General features: G+C 36.3%; 1 long non-coding RNA gene and 1 pseudogene across 1 annotated transcript in view; one reads left to right on the top strand and one right to left on the bottom strand.

The window, feature by feature from the left end:
* LOC144380969 (uncharacterized) overlaps positions 1–20,314 on the top strand; it is a 338,818-nt gene extending 318,504 nt beyond the window's left edge. The window contains exon 4 of the long non-coding RNA XR_013445339.1: positions 20,225–20,314. This is a non-coding gene — a long non-coding RNA (uncharacterized LOC144380969). The remainder of the gene's footprint in view (positions 1–20,224) is intronic.
* On the bottom strand, positions 959–1,837 carry LOC118519397 (GTP-binding nuclear protein Ran pseudogene; annotated as a pseudogene).
* Positions 20,315–21,319: the final 1,005 nt, after the last annotated feature.

Below are 21,319 nucleotides of genomic sequence, written 5' to 3'. Positions count from 1 at the left end.
TTGAAAAAAGAAATCTGTGTGTCTGGCTCTCTCTCTATGAATTATGACTATTCAAGGGGGAAAAAAATCTGAACCTTTGCCAAAAGACTGGCGTGTAAAGGGACAGCTGGAGTTTTCTGTTAGGGGTTACAATGCATTACTTGTTCCATAAGGGAAAAAGGGGATCACTTACCACAGCAACTCACGCATTGCATGAGACACTGGCACATCTCTACCTCGTGAAGCATTTTCTTCAAAGGAAAAGAACTAGATATTTCAGGAAGGTCACTGAAGATCTTTGGGTACAGACATGCTGACCTTCCTGGTAGAGATTTGTAGCCTTTGTGGTGTGTGGACTCAGTCTCTATAGATGCCTTCATTGTGCTATAACTTTTATACAGGATGTATTGTTTAAACTGCCAACCCTAATTCCAATTCCCTTAGAGACTCAGGAAATTCTAACCAAATAACATAAAACCCCATTGTATTTTTCTTTGGGTGAGATGTAAGTAACATTTCAAATAAGAACAAATACATAAACATGGCACTAAGTTGGAACTTTCATTGGGCCTCTAAAATTGTAATGTTTTAAACATTTAAATACAAATGAAAAAGAATGAAAAAAAGAATGATAACCACGTTTAAAAGTCTCTTAGGAATCAGAGACTCTGCCACTGCTGTCCTTAATCTGGGCTCATAGTAGGTCTATTTGGGCACTTATCAGTCCTGAGACCAGCACTAGCCAGTGTGGGTTAAACTCTGACCAACCCTCTCCACCAGGGTCAAGGCAGACACACGGGAGAAGTCACATCTTTTCCTAACCCTAGATTTATTTTATTTTTATTCATTTATTTTTGTTTAGATATTTGAAATACAACTTTATGCTGATTCTTAACAAAAAGGAATGGGAATGACAGGGATAAATGAGATTTCACCACTGGATATTGTGATGTGGCTATAGTAGTCTTACATCTGAAACTCAGGAAGGAAGCAACTGCGTTCCAAAACATCTAAATATGCAGGTCCAAAAAAATGAAGGTCCTTTTAAACTGCCACGTTCACTCTGAAGCCCATTCATCTCCTTCAGCATCCCCAAGATGAAGTACATGTTGTGCTCAGCTATATAATCAGTGGCAAGCACCTTGCACCACTGATACCATGGATACTGGCCTAGAAAACCAGACTTCTGACGCTGGGCTGCAGGTGCACTTTCTCGCAGGTCATCATCCTCATCCAGGAGAGCAGTTGTCTCAGCAAGTCTAAATCGTGCTCATACCGTGCTGCCAAAGCTAGCTCCATGACAACCTCTGGTGGGGCAAGAGCAGGCATGGCGACAAACTCCAAGTTAGGGTCTCCAATTAATTTTCTAGCAAGCCACAGGAAAGACTTTTCAAAGTTGCAGTTACTTTTGGCAGAAATGTCATAGTACTAAAGGTTCTTCTTTCAGTGGAAGACCATAGATTTTGCCTTAACTTTCCTGTCCTTAGTGTCCACTTTGTTGCCACACAGCACCATGGGGATGTTTTCCCATACTTATACCGGATCTCTATGCCAGTTAGGCACATTCTTGTATGTAACCCTTGATGTTACATCCAACGTTATAATGGCACCCTGCTTGGATGTAATAGCCATCTCTCAGCCCACCAAATTTCTCCTGACCAGCTGTACTCCATACATTGAACTTAATAGGTCCTCTGTTGGTATGGAACACAAGGGGACGGACCTCAACACCCAAGGTGGCTACATACTTCTCAAATTCACCAGTCAGATGGCATTTCACTAACATAGTTTTTCCAGTACCACCATCGCCAACCAGTACAAGTTTGAACTGGACTTGGGGTTCTCCTTGGGTAGCCATTGTGCTTTTGCTTCCAAAAGTGTCTCCCACCTGTCTGACTGAGGCTCCTAACCCTAGATTTAAACAAATAAACAAAAAACTTTTCAAAGGTTGATTGGGTGAACTATTTTACTGTATGCAATTGGGGTTCATTTCCTAGATTTCCAAAATTAGTGGAAAAGTCAGATTCCATCTTGCTGGTCAAGCATATCAAGACAGATTAATTTAAAATTATCTCATATTTGATTTTCCTAAGAAAGTTATATATTTAAGTAGATATTTATAATGCCTATGGAGAAGAAAAATAGGAATTGGTGCATTTAAGCCAACCTTGAGGTATTTGGGAGTGTCTCAAGCATAGGGGATCAGGTTCCAGAATCTACAGTAACAGCCTTCTGGAAGGCAACTAGGTAGAGATTCCACTTGGTTTCCTGAATGGTGGGGCATACACCAGCACTCGAGTTTTCTTGGACCACGGCCTCAGCAATGAAGCTGTATTAATGGCCCAGGGGTTGTTCAATTTCAGGGGTGACTCTGAACCATAGTAGCAGAGAACAGGCCACTCACTTGCCATTAGAAAATTCCTCACATATGTTTTAGTCCTTTAGCATTTGTGGTAAGATTTCAACAGAAAGAATGTGAATAGTATTTTCCAAAAGGGTTCTAGTTGCCTGAAGGATTTCTTATCATTTAAAATGTCTGTTGGCAGGTATACTGAATAAAAAGAATTTATTCTCACCAGTATTTTACAAACTTGTTGAATGTTCATATTAATGATAAAAGACCTGAAAGAAAATAAGAGGAGCCCACATTGTATTGTATGCTCTGCTTGCTGAGATCACATATTAATGTTCCACAAAGTAGCTCATTACCATTTCTATTGACGAGTTCTCTTTCTACTTCATTCACCAACTTTGCTTTCATTATTATCCTGTAGACTATGGTAGTCTGTTTAGCATTTTTGTCATTGACCTTTTATCTTTGTTCATATTTTATTCTATAATATCTTATGGGAGGTTACTTATTTTTTAGAATGGTACATCTTTTTTTATTGAAGTATAATTAGCATATGGTATTATATTACTTTCAGGTGTACAGTATAAATGATTTAATAATTCTACACATTCCTCAGTGCTCAGCACAGTAAGTGTACCCTTAATCCCCTTTATTTATTTTATTCTTCCCCCTACCCACATCTTTTCTGGCAACCACCAGTTTGTTCTCTGTATTTAGGAGTCTGTTTTTCTGTTTGTTTCTGTTTTTCTTTTTCTTTTTTTCATCTGTTTCTTAAATTTTACACATGAGTGACATCATATGGTGTTTGTCTTTCTCTGTATGACTTATTTCACTTAGCATGTCTATCCATGTTGTTGCAAATGGCAAGATCTCATTCCTTTTTATGGCTGAGCAATATTCCACTGTGTGCATATACCACTCTTATTTATCCGTTCATCTATGGATGGACACTTGGGTTGCTTCTGTATCTTGGCTGTTTTAAATGATGCTGCAATAAATGGAGGGGTGCCTGTATCTTCTTGAATTAGTGTTTTTGTATTCTTTGGGTAGCTGTCCACTAGTAAAGCTTTGGATTATGTGGTAATTCTATTGTTAATTTTTCTGTGGAACCTCCATACTACTTTCCACAGTGGCTGCACCAGTTTGCATTCCCACCAAAGGATGAGGGTTCCTTTTTTCTCCACATCCTCACCAACACTTGTTATTTCTTCTCTTTTTGATACCTGCCATTCTGACAGGTATAAGGTGATATCTCATTGTGGTTTTGACTTGCATTTCCCTGGTGATTAGTGATGTTGAGCATTTTTTCATGTGTCTGTTGGCCATCTGCATGTCTTCTTTGGAAAAAATGTCTATTCAGGTCCTCTGCCCATTTTTAATTGGATTATTTGTTTTTTTTGTATGTGTTGAGTTGTATAAATTCTTTATATATTTTTGGTATTAGCCATTTATCAGATATATCATTTGTGGTTTTTTTAAAGATTTATTTATTTGTTTTAGAGAGAGAGAGAAAACAGGTGCGGGGGGAAAGGGGCTGAAGGCAAGGGAGAGAATCTCAAGCAGACTCCCCGCTGAGTGTGGAGCTTGGCCATGGGGCTCAATCTCACGACACTGAGACCATGACGTGAGCCGAAATCAAGAGTCGGATGCTTAACCGACTGAGCCACCCAGGCGCCCCTCAGATATATCATTTGTAAATATCTTCTCCCATTCAGTAGGTTGCTGCATTGTTTTGTTGATGGCTTCCTCCACTCTGCAAAAGCTTTTTATTTTGGTATAGTCCCAAAAGTTTATTTTTACTTTTTGTTTCCCTTGCCTGAGGAAAAATTTCTAGAAAAATGTTTCTATGAGTAATCTATTTAAAATATCGTAGAAAAAGAAAAAAAGGAAGTCCTTAGTATTTGACTAAAGAACTATAGTTTGCAATCACAGTTCTGTTTTTTTTTAATCGTCCTAATTTTTTTTAAATTGTGGTAAAATACACATAACATAAAATTTATCATCTTAACCATTTTTAAGTATATAGTTCAGTATTGTTAAGCATATTTCACATTGTTGTGCAACCAATCTCTAGAACTTTTTCGTCTCACAAAACTGAAACTCTGTACTCATTAAACAACTCCCCATTTCCCCCTCCTCCTAGTCCCTGAGAAGCACCATTCTACTCTGTTTCTATGAATTTGACTACTCTAAATGCCCCCATATATGTGGAATCCTACAGTATTTGTCTCCTTGTGACTGACTTATTTCATGTGGCATGATGCCCTCAAGGTTCATCCATGTTGTAATATGTGTCAGAATCTCCTTCCTTTCTAAGGCTAAGTGATATTCCATTGTATGTACATACCACATTTTGTTTATCCATCCATCTGTTGTTGGACACTTGGATTGCTTCCACTTTTTGACTATTGCAATAATACTTTTATGAACATGAGTGTTTGAAATCCTTACTTTCAATTCTTTTGGACATATATACAGAAGTGGGATTGCTGTATCATCTGTGAATTTTATTTCTGCCTTTTTGAGAAATTGCCATACTGCGTTCCATATCAGCTGCACCATTTTACATCCCCATCGACAGCATACAAAAGGTCCAATTTTTTCATATCCTCACAACACAGTTTCTGTTTTGTTTTCTTTTCCTGGTAGTAGCCAGCCAGTGAGAAGTGGTATTTTGTTATGGTTTTAATTTGCATTTCCCTAGTGATTAGTGATATTGAACATCTTTTCATATGCTTGTTGACCATTTGTATATCATCTGTAGAGAAATGTCTATTCAAGTCCTTTGCGCATTTTCTTAGGTTATTTATTTTTTGTTGAATTATAGGAGTTCTTTATATATTCCAAATATTAATCCCTTGTCAGATATATGATTTATAAATATTTATTTCTGTTCTATAGGTTGCCTTTTCCTTCTATTGAATGTGTCCTTTGATGTACAGTTTTTTATTTTGATGTAGTCCAATTTATCTATTTTTATGTTTGTTGCCTACAACCACAGTCAATCAGTTGAGATTTGTACATTGCATAGGATTAATCAGAATTTACGTTTGAAGTTGAATTTAATGCTGTTTCTACTTGGTGATAGTTTCTAGCAGTTTTTCAAGTTTTTAATCTTGATGGACAAGATGATGCCTCCATTCTTTTAAAGGGTTAATTGAGTTGATGAAAATAGACAGCTTGTGGTATTTTGAGATAATAGCATTTTTTTAATTTATGCTACTCATTTTTTTTTCCAGTGAAAGACTAAAGGGATTTTTCATTCCATATATTTTAGCTCTCCCAGGCATAGTTAAAAGGGGGAAGTTATATTTTTAACATAGAAAGAGAAATCTATGCATTCAAACCCAACAGAGAAAAGCAAGAGATATTGTTCCTCTCAGCAACTACAATTAACACAACCTGCCTTTCTCCAAAACCCAAATCTTTTGACCTACACTGAGACTAAACAGGAGTTTCTTTGTATAGTCTTAGAAGACTTGAATGCTGAGAACCTAACTCTAGGGGATAAAATATTAAAGAAGCTCTCTGTGTTAAGTGAGTTGCTGTTCAACATTTTTGCAAGAGTTAGTTACCCCACTTTAGTGCTACCATAGGATTGTATAGTTTCCTGGTGGAAAAATACAGTTACAAAATGTCAATAAAGGTTATATGAATTTACAGGAAAAGGGAGAAAAGAGTAACAAGAAAATACAAACCATTGTTATTTTTTTCAAATCACTACCATTAAAATTTCCTTTTGCTTTTTCCTCTCCATTTTATTGTGACACGTGCTGTAATAATAGATCTACAATGTAGGACATTTCTTGCTTTTCTATGTGAATCTGTATTTAAGCATTAAGAAGTAGTTTACTTTCCTTTTTGCATGATAATTCAACAGTCATTAAAATATATAAAGTTTAGGATCCACAACTATCTGCTTTATTCTCTACCTTTCACAGCAGACAGATTCTTAGAGGTGAAATCTGAATTTGATCTCTGCAGAACATTCAAGACTTCAAGGATATCTCAGACTTTGCTTCCATTTGCTACTTTTGACTCTCAGTTTGCTGGGAGACAGTACATTCCTGATAAGCATGGATAAGTTTTTGTTCCCCTGTATGTGAGATTTACAAGGACCTGAGTAATGTCATGATAAACTTATGTCACCTTCCTGAGATGAGCATCTGGTTGGATGATGCCTCTAAGATTCTTCCTTGAATATTTTACTATCTACGGAAAGGCAAATTAGTCTTATTATATTCAAAGGAATATTTCTTTTCTCTTTCTCTTTTTGTTTCTTTGATATTAATATTGTTTTTACTTTTTGTATGGGAAGGTGAGAAAATTTACAAAAAAACAGAAGGAAGAAATAGAAACAAAGGATGGAGAATAAGGAAAAAGAAGAGAGAATGGGAGGGAAAGTAAGGAAGATAAGAAAAAGTAAGGGTATAGTAGAAAATTTTGTCTGGGCTCTGCTAATTTCTTATAGCTTTGGGATTTATACTGTAATTACTTTTCAAATGACACATTAGGGTGGTAAAATGAGAAGAGTTGATTAACTGGGAATTCAAGATGAAAGAGCCTTTGAAAGAACTTTATCTAGCTTAGCCCCACAACTTGCAGGGGAAGAAACCACACTGTGAAATGATTTTCCCAAAGTTCTTCCTGGTAGTTAATAGAACTGGAATTACAACTAATGACCAAGTCAGTATTATTAAGTGACAAATATGGGGTAATCAAAATTCTGATATTAAGCCCAACTCAAAATTTAATGAAGACCACTCCCCGTATATTACTATACATTCTAAATCATGCTGTTATAGTGTATTTGAATCATGCTTTGGTGCCATGCAACACAATGGATTTGGTTCATAGGCCCTGGAAAAGGAGCTAGAAAACCTTGTTTTGGCTCTGCTTACTTTGCTGAACTTAAATTTCCCCACCTATAAAATATGTGTTAGATAACTTCTAAAGTCTTCCATGTCTGAAAATAAATTTCTAGGAATATTTCCTCATTCAAGTTCATATATAGCGCCCCACATGCTGAGTCCTGAAGCACTTTTCCTAGAGCAATATTTGCCTAGTAGATCTCATCAGCATGCAGTCTGCCACGTCAACATAGTCAACCTGGTCAACCAGGTTTGGATAAGCTTTGCTGTTTTACTCAGTTTGAAGCAAGCACACTCCTTCTCCGTATCCACACTACCCAAGTATGCATTCCTAATTGGCCAAAGTTATTAAATGGCTCAGAAAGGGAGGTTTTTTGTTTTGCTCTTTAAATTCTCAACAGAGAGCAAAGCAAAGTGTATTAGAAGACCACATATCCTGCAACTCCTGTACTGGGCTGTGTATATCATCCTGTAGAGGACAGGCTTCTTTTCTCCAGCCCTAAAAATCTCAAAAACAAACTTTAAATTTGTATAGCATGAAGTTAACCCCTTTGCACTGTGAAAAGAGCCTCAAAAATAGACTTAGTTTCTTGAAGAACAAAAGAATGAAAACAGATGTAAGACTTTTGTAAACAGTAGAAAATGATCTACAGATGGATGAATGGATTACCATAAGAGCTAATGTACTTGTAAGTAGGGTGAGCATACATCCTGTTTTTCCTGGGGCAGTCCTGATTACTTCTATTATCCCAGTGTAACTATTAATAGCACCTTTTTCACTCCAAAAGTGTCCCGGTTGAGAAACTAAATAGCAGTGTTACCCTCAAATAAGCCATACTAATAAAAGGTTGTGTTTCCCATTCTTGGAGTGGAGGGAACAGCTCTCTTCTAGGCTTCCTTTAAAGATATTCACCTTGAATTGTAAATTCAAGAACATTGGCCACCTATATGTCCATTTTAATAAAGTTTATTGTCCCACCTCAGTTGCCTGTCAGCCTAACCATGAGAAACCTATTTGATCATACTTAGGGTCCATCCCTGTCTTGCCCTGAATGAGAGCAGATACGCAATGGCAGCATCTTTCTGAGCCATGTATCATGATACTGGGAAGAGAGACCTTTTTTTTGAGAAACAATGGCTTTTTATCACTTAAAAACAGCTTACCCTTTTTCTCCCTGCTATGGGAGAAAACTAAGCTCCTTAAAGGCAGGAGATGGGGAAGGGTATATTAACTGTTAACATGTGCCATATGCCAACACTAATGAGAAGGGACAGTTTTGTACTGGAACACAGAACATTAAAAAGCTTGCTTGTGGGCAAGAGAAGTGAACTGTCAATTCACTGAGTGCTTTTATAAATGTGAGCCAAAGCAAATTGTCAGATGTTTTTTTATGGATCATGTGATTGGGGAGAGGGATGGTTGTTGGGCAAGACAGGTTTTGTAGCATTATCACTCATATGAATTTCAGATCATCACTTCTGAGGCTTCTCCAGGAAGTGCTGAGCATCCCACATTACAGAGAAAAATGGGGCATCTTTCATTCACTCTGAACTGAGACACGTCCTGGGGGTTAAATGGAAAGGGAATGAACCATCCACAGGAGGCATATTTATTCTGCAGCTCCTTCTCTACCCTTTTTGTTTTCTGGTTGTAGGTTTCATTTTTAGTTTTTTAGAAGGAAATGTTAAATAAACTGGGAAGATTCATTTTTGCTTTACAACAAATAAGAGTTTCTGTACATAGGCAATATCTTTGCATTAGGTGACAGTCATCCGTATCAAATATATCCTAAAAGAACAGCAAGAAGGGCAAGATATATATGATCTGTGATTATGTGCACAAGAGGAAAATTTTTTTTTAATTTTTTTTTCTGCAAAATACTAATTGGAAATTTAATGTGAACATATCTTACTCTAGGAGATATTTTTAAAAATGAAGCATTAAAGAAGTGTTTCAAGACCTTTCAAAATAAAAAAATCAGAGTAAATAAATTATTAACTTCATAGGGCAAAAAATATTAGTGTTATTATTAATGGCATTAATATTTAGGTAGAAGATAAAAAGAACCTATTTATTATGAAAATATTTCAGTAAACTCAGATTTAGTTTTTAGAAAAACACCACTCATGCCTAGCTTGTTCATTCTATCTAAATTTTTGTTTTCTTTCAAAGAAATTTCTCATCACCCAAATCCCTGAAGCCATGCCTTTCTATAATGTTCCTTTGATGACTTAAGTAAAACTTTCTTCCTATTTCTGGGAGCCATTTCAGCTAACCTCTGAACACTTAAAAATCACAAAAGGAGCTGGATGAACTAAATCACATTGTTTTCCAACTTATGGTAAATTCTTTTCCCTCAGTAATTTGTCTAACAGTTCCCAGGGAATTTTCCTAAGATATAAAACAAAGAGAATTAAATAGGATGCCCTAGTATTTGTGCATTACATTGGCATTGTATTTGCGTGTTGCCTCAATGGAGCATAATGTTTGCTTTCTGCCTAGAAATATTTGCTATGCTTGGATTTATATTCCATACATCCACCAGTATTATATCTTATCCATCTTTGTTTCTGTCACATCATTTATTAAAAAATATTTATTGATCATAACTACATCTCATAAATTGACTGATGAGAATAAATAGGTTCACCCAGTCCTTGGGAGCTTTTTCATCATGGAAGTGATTCCAGGCTTTAAGGGTGTTTTTGTTTTTGTTATTTTCCCATTTTGTTTCAAATTTTCTCCTTTTGGCCAATTAAAGAGAATATTCCAAGTAAGAGGCTCTTAGATGACATCATAGGTGTGGCTTACTCCTCTCCTCCTTTTTTAGAATTCTCTGGTTTTCAAGAAAACCTAGAAGTGGGAAAAGACCAGGAGAGAGGGAAACAACTGACTGGAAGAGAGGAGAGAGTCTTTGAGGAATATGAGATCATACCCTTTCCTGTATTCCTGTCCTCTAGGCTCCCATGGTCCCTGAAGCATCACCATTGTTGTAAACCCTCCTTTACATGATTATTTCCCTTATTTTTTAATGGTTCAATTGTTGTAGACAAGATCTTCCCTAAGAATATAAATGGAAGAATCTTGAGATGCCATTCCTCAAAATGTAATTACTTATTAGAACATATAACAGTTTTTCAAAAATAAAAACATGCAGAGTCAGGCTTAATCATTCATTGTCTCTTTTGTTAACAAGAAGGACTAGAAAGTTTTTATACCTAATTCTTATTAAGACATCATACTGTTATACAAATTTTTTAAGTTATACCACAATCTGTAAAATAGATGCTTTCTTTGCCTTTTAGGCCAAAATCACAGTCTTACTTTTCATTTCTGTTCTGGGTTTAGTCTTATTTCAAATGAAATAAAAATCATTTGCAATTTTCTCACAAATCAGGTTTCTTCATATGTGAAGACATTTGCTTCCTTACTTCAGAGCAAAAATCTGATTATTGTCCTTTAAGAAATAATGTCTTGGAGGGTGAAAGTTCACCAGTATTTACATTCTGTTTATTTGGATTCTATCCCTTTGAGAAAATGGCAAATTCTTTCAGTATGCCAGCAGGAGAAGAGGAATGCTTATACATAAGAGCAAAACAACTTTTGTTTTTAACAAAGATTTTTTTAATCTGGTTCAAACAAGGATTTCTGTACAATCCATTGGTTGATTTTGCCACACAATAAATCTAATTCAGTGTTTAATTGACAGGAAACTGGTTTGAATGGGTATAAATTTTTATTATTATTATTTAAAAAAAAAAAAAAAAAGAGCTCAGCCTCCAGGAATGCCTTCTTAAAAATCAGAGCTTAATTTCTTTTCAGAATTACAATTACTCAGTTCTTTCTCATGCCTTATTCTATTTTTTAGAACAGTAATTTTCTAAATTGTTTGTTAACCATTTCACAGCTACTACACAACTTCATGAAACAATGTGTTAATCTCAATATATAACAGTGAATAGGTATTTATAAAATATAAAATGAAATAACCTCCACCCCTGCATTCTCCTGCAGACCTGCCTCCTCCAATTGGCTAGAGCCAGTCCAAAGCAGTGCCACAAGCCTGGCAGTGTGTAAGCAGCCCTAATAGTGGCCACTCCAAAATGACTTCTGCCTTGGGGAGAGGGGAGGATAACCACACATACTGGTCCAACTGTGCCCCAGCAGTGAGCTAGGGGCAAACATCAGGTCTGACTACAGGCAGCATCCACCAATGAAAGCTTCTCAGGGGACAACACAGGGAGAGCACCCTGCAGTTCAGCGCTTTGGCAAAAGCCTGGTCTGACTCAACTTAATTCATTTTGGCTCCAGACTGGCCCACTAACACCCCAGAGACCAAACCCTCCCCATAACAGGCAAAGAGAGCCATTGCAGATGACTTGGCTGAAGGCAAAAGTGGCTTAGCCACAATAGCAGGGGGCACACAACACATATAGAAGACATCCCTGAAGTGCCAATTTCTGATGAACAGGGGACATTGCACTGCAGGGCACTATAGGAACTCTTCTTCATAAGGCCACTACATTCAAGAGTAGGAAATGCAGCTGACTTTCCTAAAACATAGAAACAGACACAGAGAGTTAGACAAATGAAGAGACAGAGGAATATGTCCCAAATGAAAGAATAGGACAAAATCATAAGAGAGCTAAATGAAATGGAGATGAGTAATATGCCTTATAGGGAATTTAAGGTAATGGTCATAAAGATACTCACTGGACTGAAGAAAAGAGTGAAGGACCTTTGTATGACCCTGAAAAAAAGAGACGGGAAACATAAAAGGAACCAGTCAAAGATTAAGAACTCAACAACTAAAATTAAAAATACACTAGAGGGGAAAAATGCACAAGAGGGAGTAATTAGTAGACTAGAGGAAGCAGAAGAATGGATCAGTGACCTGGAGGACAGAGTAATGGAAAGCAATCAAGCTGAACAGGGGAGAGAAAAAATAATAAAATAGGAAAATAGACTTAGGGAACTCAGCGACACCATGAAGCATAATGACATTTGCATTTTAGGGATCCCAGAAAGAGAATACAGAGAAAAGGGAGCAGAAAATTTATTTGAAAAAATAATAGCTGAAAACTTCCTGAATCTGGGGAAGAAAACAGAAATCCACATCCAGGATTCACAGAGAGCCCCCAACAAAATCAATGTAAGGGGGTCCACACCAAGACACAGTAATTAAAATGGCAAAAGTAATGATAAAGAGAGAATTTTTAAAGCAGCAAGAGAAAAGAAAACAGCTACATACAGGGGAAACCCCATTAGGCCACAAGCTGATTTTTCAGCAGAAACTTTGCAGGACAGAAGAAAGTGGCATGATGTATTCGAAGTGCTGGAAAACAAAACAAAACAAAACAAAACCCAAAAAACAACTGCAACCAAGAATACTCTATCCAACAAAGCTGTTGTTCAGAATAGACGTAGAGATAAAGAGTTTCCCAGACAAACAGAAGTTAAAGGAATTCATCACCACTAAACCAGCCTTATAAGAAATGTTAAAGGGGACTCTGTACATGGAAGGGAAAGACCATAAGCAGGAATAAGAAAAGTAGGAAGCACAAAAGTAGTAAAATTAAGTATATCTATAAAAAATAGGTCAAGGGATATACAAAAAAAGGATGTGAAGTATGACTTCATATACCAAGGGATATACAAAAAAAGGAAGTATGACTTCATATACCAAGGGGGGGGGTATATAAAAATTTAATGCTTATAGAATGCATTTAAATTTAAGTGACCATCAACTTAATATAGACTGCTTTAGGCATAAGATGTTATATATAAATCTAATAGTAACCACAAATCAAAAACCGGTAATAGATATGCAAAAAATAAAGAGAAAGAAATCCAAATATATCACTAAAGGAAGCCAGCAAACCATGAGAGAAGAGAGCAAGAGAAGAACAGAGAAGAACTAAAAAACAACCATAAAACAAGTAAACATACTTATCAATAATTACTTTGGATATAAATGGTCTAAATGCTCCAATCAAAAGACAGGGTGACAGAATGGATAAAAAAGCAAGAGCCATCTATATGCTGCCTACAAGAGATTTATTTCACACCTAAAGACACATGCAGATTGAAAGTGAAGGGATGGAAAAACATTTACTGTGCAAATAGAAGTGAAAAGAAAGCCAGGGTGGCAATACTTATATTGGACAAAATAGACTTTAAAACAAAGACTATATAACAAGACACAAAGAAAGACACTACACAATCATGAAGGTAACAATCCAACAAGAAGACAGAATGATTATAAATATTTATGCAACCAACATGGGGCACCCAAATACATAAAACAGCTAATTACAGAAATGAAAGAAGTAATTGATAGTGATACAGTAATAGTAACTTTAACACCCTGCTTACATCAATGGATAGATCACTCAAACAAAAAAATGAACAAGGAAACAGTGGCTTTGAATGACATATTGGACCAGATAGATCTAACAGATATATTCAGAACATTCCATCCTGAAACAGCAGAATATACATTCTGTATAAATGCATATGGAACACTCTTCAGAATAGATCATATGTTAGGTCACAAAAAATGTCTCAACAAATTCAAACAGATTGAAGTCATACCATGCATCTTCTCCAACCACATATTTGAAACTAGAAATCAATGAGAAGAAAAAAAATCTGGAAAGAACCCAAATACATGGAGGTTTAATAACATGCTACTAAACATGAATGGGTCAACCAAGAAATCAAAGACGAAATTTAAAAATCCATGGAGACAAATGGAAATGAAAACACAAGTGTCCAAAATCTTTGGGATGCAGCAAAAGTGGTTCTAAGAGAGAAGTTTATAGCAATACAGGCCTACCTCAAGAAGCAAGAAAAATCTCAAATAAACAACCTAACTTTACATCTAAGGGAAATGGAAGAAGAAGAACAAACAGAACCCTAAACCAGTAGAAGGAAGAAAATAATAATCATAATCATAATGCTGCAGAAATAAATCAACTAGAAACTGAAAAAAATAATAGAACAGATCGATGAAAACAGGAGCTGTTTTTTATTAAAGATCAGCAAAATTAATAATCCTTTAGCCAGACTCATTAAAAAAAAAAAAAAAAGAAGAGGGCTCAAATAAATTCAAAAATGAAAGAGGAGAAGTAATAACACCACAGAAATACAAAGGATTATAAGAGAATATTATGAAAAATTATATACCAAGAAATTGGACAACCTAGAAGAAATTAATAAATTCCTAGAAACAACCTCCCAAAACTGAATCTGGAAGAAATAGAAGATTTGAACAGACTGATTACCAGCAATGACATTGAATCAGTAATCAAAATAATCACAACAAACAAAAGTCCAGGACCAGACAGCTTCCCAGGTGAATTCTACCAAACATTTAAAAGAGTTAATACCTATTCTTCTCAAACTATTCCAAAAAATAGAAGAGGAAGGAGAATTTCCAAATTTATTCTATGAGGCCGGCATTACCCTGATATAAAAACCAGATAACGATAGTACAAAAAAGAGACCAATATCTCTGATGAATATAGATGCAAAATATTAGCAAACCAAATCTAACAACACATTAAAAAATTCATTAACCATGATCAAGTGGGATTTACTCCCGGGATGCAAAGGTGATTCAATATTCACAAATCAATCAACATGATACATCATATCAACAAGAGAAAGGATAAAAACCATGTGATCATTTCTATAAATGCAGAAAAAGCATTTGGGAAAGCACAATATGCATTCATGATAAAAACCCTCAACAAATTAGGTTTAGAGGGAACATAACATAATAAAGGCCATATATGAAAAACCCGCAGTTAACATCATACTCAGTGCTGAAAAACAGAACTTTTCCTGAAGATCAGCAACAAGACAAGGATGTCCACTCTTACCACTTTTAATCAATGTAGTATAAGAATTCCTAGCCACAGCAATCAGACAAGAAGAAATTAAGGTCATCCAAATGGGTAAGGAAGAAGTAAAACTTTCACTATTTGCAGATGACATGATACTCTATAAGGAAAACCCTAAAGACCCCACCAAAAAACTACTAGAACTGATAAGTGAATTCAGTAAGGTCGCAAATCAGTACAGAATCAATATACAGAAATCCATTGTATTTCTATACACTAATAATGAAGCAGCAGAAAGAGAAATTAAGAAAATAGTCCCATTTACAATTGCACCAAAAATAATAAAATGCTTAGAAATAAACTTAACCAAGGAGGTGAAAGACCTGTACTCTGAAAACTATAAAACACTGATGAAAGAAATTAAAGATGACACAAACAAATGAAAAGATATTCCATGCTCGTGGATTGGAAGAGAAAATATTGTTAAAATCTCCATCCTACCCAAAGCAATCTTTATCAAATTAATGCAATCCTTATCAAAATACCAACAGCATTTTTCACAGAAGTAGAACAAATAATCTTACAGTTTAATGAAACCAAAAAGATCCCAAATAGCCAAAGAAATCTTGAAAAAGAAAAAGAAAACTGGAGATATCACAATCCCAGATTTCAAGATATACTACAAAGCTGTAGTAATAAAAACAGTATGGTACTGTCACAAAGATACACATAGATCAAGGGAACAGAATAGAGAGCCCAGAAATAAGCTCACAATTATATAATCAATTAATTTCAACAAAGGAGGCAAGATTATGCAATGGGAAAAAGACTGTCTCTTCAACAAATTGTGTTGGAAAAACCGAACAGCTACATGCAAAGGAGTGAAACCAAACCACTTTCTACACCCTACACACAAACTAAAAGTGGATTAAGGAACTAAATGTGAGGGGCACCTGGGTGGCTCAGTTGGTTAAGCGACTGCCTTCGGCTCAGGTCATGATCCTGGAGTCCTGGGATCGAGTCCCGCATCGGGCCCCCTGCTCAGCGGGGAGTCTGCTTCTCCCTCTGACCCTCCCCCCTCTCATGCTCTCTCTCTCTCATTCTCTCTCTCAAATAAATAAATAAAAATCTTTAAAAAAAAAAAAAAAACTAAATGTGAGACCTGAAACCCTAAAGATCGTAGAAGAGAGCACAAGCAGTAATTTACCTGACATCAGCAGTAGCACCTTTTTTCTAGATAGGTCTCCTGAAGTAAGGGAAACCAAAGCAAAAATAAACTGTTGAGACTACATCAAAATATGAAGCTTCTGTACAGCAAAGAAAACAATCAACAACACTAAAAGGCAGCCTACTGAGTGGGAGAAGATATTTGCAAGTGGCAAAGTGGCATAGCTGATAAAAGATTAGTATCCAAAGCATATAAAGAACTTATACAACTCAACAGCCAAAAAACAATCCAATTTAAAATGGGCAAAAGACATGAACTGACACTTCTCCAAAGAAGATGTCCGAATGGCCAACAGACACATGAAAAGATGCTCAACGTTATTCATCATCAGAGAAATGCAAATCAGAATTACAATGAGATATCACCTCACACCTGTCAGAATGGCTAAAATAAAAAAAACATAAGAAAGAACAAGTGTGGTGAGGATGTGGACAAAAAGGAACCCTCTTCCACGGTTGGTGGGAATGCAAACTGGTGCAGCCACTGTGGAAAACAGTATGGAGGTCCATCAAAAAATTAAAAAAGGGGGGGCGCCTGGGTGGTTCCGTCTTTAAGCATCTGCCTTTGGCTCAGGTCATGGTCCCGGGGTCCTGGGATCAAGTCCTGTGTCAGGCTCCTTGATCAGCGGGAAGCCTGCTTCTCCCTCTCCTTCTGCCTGCCGCTCCCCCTCTTGTGTTCCTTCTCTCACTGTGTCTCTCTCTGTCAAATAAATAAAAAAAATCTTTAAAAAAAATTTAAAAAGAGAATTACCATATGATCCAGAAATTCCACTACTGGGTATTTATCCAAAGAACATAAAAACACTAATTTGAAAAGATATATGCACCCCTATGTTTATTGCAGCATTGTTTTCAATAGCCAAGATAATGGCTATTGAAATCAATAGATGAATGAAAAAAGAAGAAGTGGTATATACATACAATGGAATATTGCTCAGACATAAAATTAATGAGATCTTGCCATTTTCAATAACATGAATGGATCTAGACAGTAAAATGCTAAATGAAACAAGTCAGTCGGAGAAAGACAAGTACCATATGATTTCATTCATATGTGGAATATAAGAAACAAAACAAATGAACAAAGTAAAAAAGGACAAGCCAAAAAACAGACTCTTAACTATAGACAAACTAATGGTTACCAGAGGGGAGGTGGGGCGGTGGTATGGGTGAAACAGGTGAAGGGTATTAAGAGTACACTAAATGTGATGAGCACTGAGTAACATACAGAATTTTTGAATCACTATATTGTATACCTGAAACAAATATAAAACTGTGTGTTAATTATACTGGAATTAAAATAAATAAAAAATTAAAATAAAAGGAAACATGGTGATGTTTTAATCCATGTCTAGAGTTTTATTTACCAATTGACTGATTATCATCTGGTTTGGCTAGTCTACCATCTTGTGTATTAAATGCATAATACTCTCCTCTTTCTCCAACTTAATTTTGCACTCATTTGCTGTGTTTAAAGATATTGTTAATTAATAAATAAATTCTCATAGAAAACAGGAGACACTAAGCTGTACTGGAAAGACATTTTTCTAGCAACTGTAATTTTTGTTGTTTGTATGTTCTCTATTGGTAGAAAAAAAAGAAGCTTTCTATCTTCTGCATCTAAAGCAAAAGATTTTTTTTTTGACAAAAATGACTAAAACCATAGTTATTTATAAATCAGAATCACTGAATTTTTTTTATCAAATTTAAAAAGAGAAGCATAAAAATGATTACCACTTTTATAGAACTTTTTGTAAAACTTTTCTCCTTATCTATTTTATTATGATGCACCTTGGGGTAGTTTTCATCATATTTATTGTGCTTGAGGTTTATTGATTATCTTCAGTATGTGGATTTGTGGTTTCACCAACTTGGACAATTTACCTCAACTCTTTCTTAAAATGTGTTTATGTCTTGGGTCACCTGGCTGACTCAGTCAGTGGAGCATGCAACTCTTGATCTCGAGGTTGTGAGTTCGAGCCCCACGTTGGGCATAAAGATTACTTGAGAAAAAAAATATGTATGTACATATTTATGTTTATGACTCACCCACCCCTTATGTTTTTTGGAAACTCTATATGTGTATTTGGTCATTTGAAGTCATCCCAGAGATCACTGATACTCTGTTCTTTCTTGTTGTTTAGACTTTTTCCCTGGGGCCTTTTCTATTTTGGGCCATTTGCTATGTCTTCTAGCTTTGTAATCTTTTCTACTGCAATGTCTACTCTGCTATTAATCCCACCCAGTGAATTTGTAAATCAGGCACTGTAGTTTTCAACACTATAACTTAAATTTGGGTTGTTTTTATATTTCCCATGTCTTTATTTGTTCAATCTTACTTCTAGCTTCTTTATCATTGGAATACTATTACAGTAATAGCTGTTTAAATATCCTAATCTAATTCTGTCATTGGTGTCAACTACAGGTTAATGCAAATGCTTGATTTCTAATTGTTTCCTTTCTTCTTTGTATACCTTTAGATGCCAGACATTGTGAACTATACCTTGTTGTGTGCGGTTATTTTTGTTTACCTATAAATATTCTTGAGTTCTATTCTGGTACTCATAGTTTCTTCCTACTGGGTCTTATTTTTAAGCATGGTTAGCAGAACCACAACAGCATTTAGTGTAGGGTTAATTTTTCTCCACGATTCTTGCAAGACTCTTCTTTGTACTCTAATCAGTGACCTCTGAATTATGAGGTTCTTCTCTCTAAATATTAGAAACAGGCACTATTCTTGGCCCTGTGTGAGTTCTGAGTACTGTTTCCTCTCATTCTTTCAGGAGGTTTTTTTCACCCACGTTCAGGTGGTTTCTACACACACATGCCCTGATCAGTACTCAGCTGAATGCTCCTCTACAGATCCTGGAATTCTCTGTCCAATTTCCTACTCTCTGTGCTCTGTGATCTAGAAATACCTTGGTTCCCCCAAACTTACAGCTGTCTCCTCAACTCATGAGATCACTAGGCCCTACCTGGTTTCCCCTCCTTTGCTGTGGCCTGGAAACTTTCTTTAGGCAGTAAGCCAGGCAATTGTAGGGCTCACCTGATTTGCTTTCCATCTCTTAGAGATCCTTCTCTGCATGATGTCCAATGTTTTGAAAATTGTTGTTTATGTATTTTGTCTGGTTTTCTAATTGTTTCAGGCAGAAGGGCAAATTCAATCCTTATTACTCAATTGGAAGCAGATTTTCCAGGGTGGCTTTTAAAACATAAATAATTTTATGTCCATTCTTTGCTCTAAATCTCCAAATAGTTTCCCTTTATACACTCCTTACTAAGGTCCATAAGACTCTACATATTCTGGGCCCTGCTTACCTCTCAGATCTCACCTACCATTCTCACCCCCACATTGCTCTCAGTGGTTATCTTGCCATTCTTCCAATATGCTAAGATTGCTCTTGCCTCAGGGCCCTTGTTCTAGTAGACATCTCCACCTGGAACATTTTTTCCCCAGATTTGCCAATAGCTGACCCCTTCTCTTCACTCAGGACTCTACTTAAATATTACCTCCTCAGCATGGCCATCTTATCTAAAATAGCTCTGTGCCTCCCCTTCACCATACTTCCTTACACTGCCTTATTTTCCTAATGATTCCTATCCCTGACATTATATTATATAATTATATACTTATTTGCTTGTTGTATGTTTCCCCTATAAAATAAGGGGAATGAGTTTTTCTTATTCACTGCTCTATCTCCAGAGCTTAACAACATTGTTTGGCACTAAGTAGGTGCTTATTACATATTTATTGCATGTGTGGATGGATAGAGGGATGGATATAACCTCAAAGTTAAAGGGTAACAGAGGATCTATATAGGAAGTTAGGTACTCAGTCACATTTCAAACAACTCTTGTGTCATCAGCTGACAGTAGGTGGCTAGAGAAACATGTTTTTGTAGAAAATGGGAGTTAAAAAATTGTTATCATCTCCTTGCTTCTTCAGAATTTAAAGGAAATCCACCGCCGAACAGTCAGAAGATGCAAGTGTGAAGATTTGCTCTGATGACCTCCCACCCCTGATTTTTGTTTCTTCTTGTTGTTGTTGCTTCAGCTGTTGTTTCTCTTTCCTTTGTCTGACAAAATCCTCTATCTGGCTTTAAAAGCAAGTTCCCTATCCCATGGCTGGCTGGCTGCATTCATGGTTCTTTCATCTTACATGATATAAGGCTACTTACTTTTTTTAAAATTTTATTTATTTATTTGACAGGGGGACATAGCGAGAGCAGGAACACAAGCAGGGGGAATGGGAGAGGGAGAAGCAGGCTTCCCTCTGAGCAGGGAGCCCAATGTGGGGCTTCATCCCAGGACCCTGGGATCATGACCTGAGCTGAAGGCAGATGCTTAACGACTGAGCCACACAGGTGCCCCAGGGCTACTTACTTTTGCCCTGTATGGCCAACACCCAATTCCTTTGTGTAACTGATACAACTTTGTCACTTTGAAAGGCATAAAGGTAAGACTTCAGCTATAGAGGACACATCCTCCCAAAATTCTTATGCCATCTTTCAAAGTCATTGTTAGGAGCACATTTCTCTCCATTAATATATCCACCACATCTCTTACAGCTTGGCCGAAGTCCCTCTGTTGCTTGTGCTTGTTACTGAAATGCCAAACACCCTGAAAAATAGCATGTCCCACATCATGGTTTCAAGATACAAAATTTGGAAGTTGGTATTGGGTATGATTAGATCTGATGCAGTGGATATTCTTCACTGAATTTTAAGTATAAAAATACAATTATTTTTCAATATGAAAGCACTTCTAGGAAGTAAATAGGTGGATATTACTTATGTCCCTCATTTATAAATATATGCATCTGTAAAATATTATAAATTCCTTTTTGGAGGGAAGGTTCTCTCACTTCCCACCCCAAACTCTTCAGAATAAACTTACATTTAGTGACTTACCAAGTTATGCATTGATACAAGGAATATTTATTTTGATATCTTTTCCCTAAAATTTTACTACTGTAGGCCTGATGGGGCGGAAAGACATTTGAGGAGAGAACACCTGATTAATTTCTCAGGCAGAGAGGGAG

Source organism: Halichoerus grypus, chromosome 2 (assembly GCF_964656455.1).
Source record: "Halichoerus grypus chromosome 2, mHalGry1.hap1.1, whole genome shotgun sequence".
Classification (NCBI taxonomy): domain Eukaryota; kingdom Metazoa; phylum Chordata; class Mammalia; order Carnivora; family Phocidae; genus Halichoerus; species Halichoerus grypus.
Note: the sequence above shows the minus strand (reverse complement) of the source record. Positions and strands in the feature narration are given on the sequence as shown.